General features: G+C 46.9%; 1 long non-coding RNA gene across 1 annotated transcript in view; it reads right to left on the bottom strand.

The window, feature by feature from the left end:
• Positions 1–1,157: 1,157 nt before the first annotated feature.
• The window catches only part of LOC135981273 (uncharacterized), a 51,217-nt gene continuing 46,374 nt past the window's right edge, over positions 1,158–6,000 (bottom strand). The window contains exon 2 of the long non-coding RNA XR_010598220.1: positions 1,158–3,497. This is a non-coding gene — a long non-coding RNA (uncharacterized LOC135981273). The remainder of the gene's footprint in view (positions 3,498–6,000) is intronic.

Raw genomic sequence — 6,000 nt, 5'->3', positions numbered from 1 at the left:
CCTTTCACTTGGTATGCCCTTCCTGGTCCTGTTTGCCAAGCCATTTTCCTTTGTCACCTTCAAATTCCTTCTAAAAATTTGTTTCTCTGAAGCCTTGGGGGGGAGGGGAGGGCCGTGGAATGTAACACAACAGAAAAGCAACATAGCTGTCAAGATGCATACATTCTTCAATGAGAAACCACATTCTTCTTGTCACCCTTAACATCCTTTCCTCTTGCCCTCTCCTTCCCCACATTTCTCTGTCATATTGAACTTTGTATGCTCTATGGGGCAGGAACTGTGGTTTTCACTTGTGTAGTGAGACATCCAACACAAGTTTTGGGTACTTGGAAGGATAAAGATACATAAATCATTTTTACTTAAATAATTCTGCCAACAAACTAGTTGAAGATTCTCGCCAAGATCAACTAACACAAGCTTAGGAGTTCTAAACTGAGCTGTTTTGGAGCTGTGATGAATCAACAGTTGGGAAATTGGTCAAAAATGAGATCATCCTTTTTGAAACCTTGTGTCTCCTAGATGCCTTGTTCAGTTTCTCAAAATTTTCAGTAAAATTCTACCCTCATATAAGATCATGCCATGACACTTTGAGTAGATTGATTTAGGTTTCATGTTGGGGACCTAAATAAAAACTGGATTTGAAAGAAAACTTGAAACTTAGCTATGAAAAGGCTAATATTTCTCCTTAACACACTGCTACTAAAAACTGTAGTGTATCAGTAAATACACTTCTGCTGCATATTGTTTTAAACAGAGATTCCCCAGTTCCTTGAGGATCTGCACAGTGACCCATACCTTTTACAAGGGTAGATTTGTGTAGCAACTTTGGCTCCTGATCTTGTATTTGTAGTCCCTTGGGGACTTCCGTGGGACTCCACACAGGGAAGAGGATCTGCCATAATGGATTGGATTGCAGGACTGGGGCCTTGGTTTATAGAGCAGGAGCTGATGGGCCTTTCAGTATCCTGCTTCATGAGTGGTCTTACTGGTCTATCACTCTCTGCCTGTCTGTCGTTCATTTTGGTAACCTGTCTGTTCTTACTCTAGTCAGTCATCTGAGCTGGATGACATATCAGGTTGTTGCCGGCCCAAATGGGCCCCGAGGGGGCAACAGGGTTCGTTCCCCGGTGTGCGCCGCACCAATAGACACACCAGCGTGGAGAAGCAAACCAAGTTTATTCAAGAGCTCTGAATAGGCACTAGGAGACCAGCATGTCTCAAATCAAGCGCAGCACATACAAGCAAATTTTCCCTTTTATATTCCAAGCTGTTTGTGTGTAAGCCTTTGTTCTGTTACTCCCTCTTACCCCTCCTACCCCTCCCTCCTCGAGCAGTTACAGTTAGAAAGATTCCCGTCCGTATGCTTATCTTCGACCTTGTAGGTTCATGCGCACGCAGTCTTTCCCTCCCCCTTTTTCCCCGCATTATCACTAAAAGTTTTCCTAGTGTGAACGAAACTGCAGCTGTCTGCTAGAAAAAGCTGACCATTACATTTCTGCTTTTTAAGCTGTTAGCATGGAGGTAGGTCAAAGTTCACAAGATGGAGTTACTGTGGCTCACCTAGACCCAGAGCAGGGGAGTTTCATATGGCCTTCCACTCCCCCGAGTTACCTGGTAGCTATGCCTAGTGACACCAACATCCCTCCTTTGAGAACATTCAACAAACCTTTGACAGAGTTTTCTCATGCTCGAAAGACAAAATGCGATTAAGCTCCATGCAATTGGGATCATCAGTGAGAGAATATAAAGGAACTTCTGGGGAATGGGAGGTACAAATCTTACGTATGAGCACTTTACAGCAAGCGAGCAAAAGAAAGAGAACAAAACATCACAACACCTGTAAGCAAGATGTGAACAATGCCTCCCCCTAGTCCTCCTAGACTAGGTAACCAACCCCAAAGGGAATCAAAAATAGTGGGTTCCCCTTCCTGGGCCTTCCACTGGTTTAAGGCCTGTTCGGCTGACAAGATATGCTTGTTAATATCCTGTGAAAACTCTGGGTCATAGGTACAACATTCTTCTCCAATAAGGGCACAGACCCTGCCACGTGAGGCTAATACATAATCTAGGGCCTGGCGGTTTTGTAGAGCCAGCAATCGAAGCTGATACAGCTCAGAACTTATGCTTTTCTCTATGGCCAGGGTATCATTGGCAAACTGAGTGAGAAATTTAGAAAGTCTCCTGTAGAGTTGGGTTAGCCGTCCCACCCCATAGGTAGGGAGGAATATCATCCCAAACCTGTCTCCTCCGATGGGTTCAATGGTAGCTCTCAAGGACCGATGGTACCTAGGGCGACCTGAGGGAGCCTGGGTTAGAACACGGAGGGGAGGAGCGAGATAGCCTTTGTAACAGCTACCATGCCAACCACGAGGAAGCCATTTATAGGCACTATTACCACAAACCCAGAATGCTTCACCATAACTAGCCTTTCCATTGTTACCTTGTAGGTCCCGTAGGGTGGCTTGTGGGGAAAGGGCAAACAATGCAGTGCCGGTTTGCCAATCGGTGGCATTTAGTAAAGGAATAGTGAGACTTATACCAGGACCAATATAAAATCTACATGTACTAATGCCTGCAAACCAGGTCTGATTACTTGTACTGGCTTGCTGAAAACATGAGACCAGTGGGTGGAGAGCGTAAACGAATGGGCTGGGGCTTAAGAGTGCTACTATAGTGGGAATTCCAAGAGCCATTGTGTAGGCCATAAGAAGCTTCCGCAGTATAGTTAGATCGCAAACTTAAATTGTCAGAGGTGCTACTGCTGGTAACCATCCACCTTTGACAAAAGTCTGACCAATTTTGGGGAACTACTCTCCAGGGTAATCCAGCTGAATGGTGGGGAGTCTGGGCACATATCCAACAGTGGGAGAGATTGAACTCATGGGCAAAGGCAATTTTTAGGGCCTCATAGGTATTGGTAGCCATATCTGCAGGGATGGCTCCCCATCCTGCATGCGATGTGGGTGAAACAGTAGGTAACAGAAGGATTACTTCTGTGACAAAAAGGAATGTTGTGAGAGACCCTAAACCTGAATCCATATTGTAATTTCAACAACCCAAATGCCCAGAAGATAAGAATTATTGATACCAAACAAATCAAAAAAATAAAAGGACCAAGACCATAGGTTAGGTCGGCCTACTGTGAATAGATAGAATCAATGCTCAGGGTTTTCGCGGAGAATGCACTGTGGCTGTTCAGAGAGATCACCAGGCATTCCCAGCTACCCTTACTGTCTTTTGAATAACAGCTTAAGTCCCAAATCGTCGCTGGCAGTCTTCTCTGCAGGCTGGACAGTCCACTGTTCAGGAGTGGGTACTGCTTTCAGTTGAGAGTGATGAATCCAGTTCTTGTATCCTTCGACCTTTGCTGCTGTGTGGGAGACAAGCACTTCTCTTGGAGAGGTTCGTCCTTCCAGGTCCAAATGAGAATGGAGTCACCAGGCTGTAAGGAGTGAACCGGGGCATCCAGCAGAAGAGGCTGTGAATCTTTGGTGTATCTGTGAAGAGAAGAAAGAACAGCAGATAGAGAGCACATGTACTGAGACAAAAAACCACACCCCATTTCCCACTCTCCTGCCAGAACCGGTGTACCATTTAGAGGCCATACCCTTCCAAACATAATCTCAAAGGGACTAAGCCCTAACCTGCCCTTGGGGAGAGCACGAATGCGGAGTAACACAAGGGGCAAAGTATCAGGCCACCTAAGAGAAGGCCTCCTGACAGACCTTTGAGAGGTGTCGCTTGAGTGTCTGATTTGTGCGTTCCACTACTCCACTGGCTTGTGGTCGCCATGGTGTGTGGAGCTTCCAGGGGATTTGCAGAGCACTTGATATCTTTTGAACAACTTGAGATGTGAAGTGTGTTCCGTTATCAGATTCCATCCACTGGGGAAGTCCGAAGCGAGGAATGATCTCCTTGACAAACTTAAGAGCCACCGTTTTGGCAGTGTTGTTACGACATGGGAAGGCTTCAGGCCATCCACTGAATCGATCCACCAGGACGAGGAGGTACCTGTACCCTTGGGTCCTGGGAAACTCAGTAAAGTCTATTTGCCACACCAATCCTGGGCCTGGGGTAGGTTCCAGAGTGGCTGGCAACACTGCTACTCCTGGTCGAGGGTTGTTCTTTTGGCAGATTAAATATTTAGCCTGAACCTGTGACGCTAGGGGTTTAAGTCCAAAGGTTAGAAAATATTTATTCATAAGCTGGGTAAGAGCCTCTCTGCCTGCGTGGGTGGTTTGATGCAGTTTCTGCAACACTGGTCGGATCAGGCCCTTGGGCAGGAGGATTTTTCCCCCTGTGGAATAAAGCCATCCCTCCTTTTCCTGGAGACCGAGTCTGTCAGCCAGGTTTCTGTCATCATGGGAGTACTGAGGAGCTGCAAGCTCACCTACTGATGGGATGAGGGCATGCATTTGGGCATTCTCCTCTGTTGGTGATTTTAGGGTAGCAGCGCGCTTGGCTTCCCTGTCTGCTCTGGCATTGCCCTTAGTTATATCTTGATCTTCCCTTTGATGGGCTTTGCAATGCACCACTGCTACTGCTGAGGGGAGTTGTACTGCTTCTAACAGCTGGAGAATTTGAGACCCATGCTTAACCGGAGAACCTTGGGCTGTTAGCATCCCTCTTTGCTTCCACAGACCAGCGTGAGCATGCAATACCCCAAAAGCATACTTTGAGTCAGTAAAGATATTAACCCATTTGTCTTTTGCCAGCTCGAGTGCACGAGTCAGGGCCACTAGTTCAGCAAGTTGGGCAGATGTCCCAGCAGGTAAACTCTCAGCTTCCACAGTATTATGAAGAGTCACAATAGCATAACCCGCTCTCCTTTGCCCATCCACAACGGTACTACTGCCATCGGTATACCATTCCAAGTCAGCATTTGGGAGTGGTCGATCTTTTAAATCTGGGCGGCTAGAATAGTGGGCATCTATGATTTCCAGACAGTCATGTTCCTGCTTTTCTGTTTCTGGTAGCAGGGTAGCTGGATTAAGGGAGGGAGAGGTTTTCAGGGTAACTTCAGGATTCCCTAACAGTTTTGCCTGGTACCGAGCAACCCGAGCCTGTGTGAGCCAAAGACCACCCTTAGTATCCAGCAGGGCTTGAACCATATGGGGAATATACACTTACACAGTTCCTCCCAGTGTTAGTTTTTCAGCTTCTCCAAGCACTAGGGCAGTGGCTGCGACCGCCCTCAAGCATGCTGGCCACCCCTTTGCAATTTGATCCAGTTGTTTAGAGAAATATGCCACAGGACGTTTCCAGGTACCTAATAGCTGAGTAAGCACTCCCAGGGCTATCCCTTTCCTTTCATGCGCATGCAGTTGGAATGGCTTAGAAAGTTCTGGCAGACCCAGGGCTGGGGCTTTCATTAGCTTCCTTTTCAAGATTTTAAATGCCCTGTCCGCTTCTGGGGACCAGTGAAAGGGGTCATGATCCACTCCCTTAACACATTCATACAGTGGTTTAGCCCACAGTCCAAACTCTGGGATCCATATTCTGGAAAAGCCTGCCATGCCCAGAAATGTTCTGAGCCGTTTATGGTTGCTAGGGATAGGAACTTGGCAGATAGCCTCCTTTCTGTCATTTGAGAGCCGCCTTTCTCCTTGCCTTATGTGAAATCCCAGATACTGTACTTCAGAGAGTGCAATTTGAGCCTTGCTTCGAGCTACCCTGTATCCTCGGAGTCCAACAAAGTTCAGGAGACTCACAGTAGCTTTGAGACAAGGGATTAGACCCACAGCAGCAATTAACAAGTCATCTACATATTGCAGGAGCAGGGCTTTGTTCTCATTGTCCCACTCCTCCAAGTCTCTGGCCAGAGCCTGGCCAAACAGAGTGGGGGAATTTTTAAATCCCTGGGCCAATACTGTCCAGCAAAACTGCTTTTTAACCCTTCTGTTGTCCTCCCACTCGAAGGAGAATATCTCCTGAGATTGGGCGTCGACTGGAATTGTGAAAAAAGCGTCTTTTAAATCTAGGACCGAGAAATGGGTATAC

The sequence above is a fragment of the Chrysemys picta genome, chromosome 2, assembly GCF_011386835.1.
Source record: "Chrysemys picta bellii isolate R12L10 chromosome 2, ASM1138683v2, whole genome shotgun sequence".
Classification (NCBI taxonomy): domain Eukaryota; kingdom Metazoa; phylum Chordata; order Testudines; family Emydidae; genus Chrysemys; species Chrysemys picta.
This window is presented reverse-complemented; position numbering and strand designations above follow the sequence as displayed.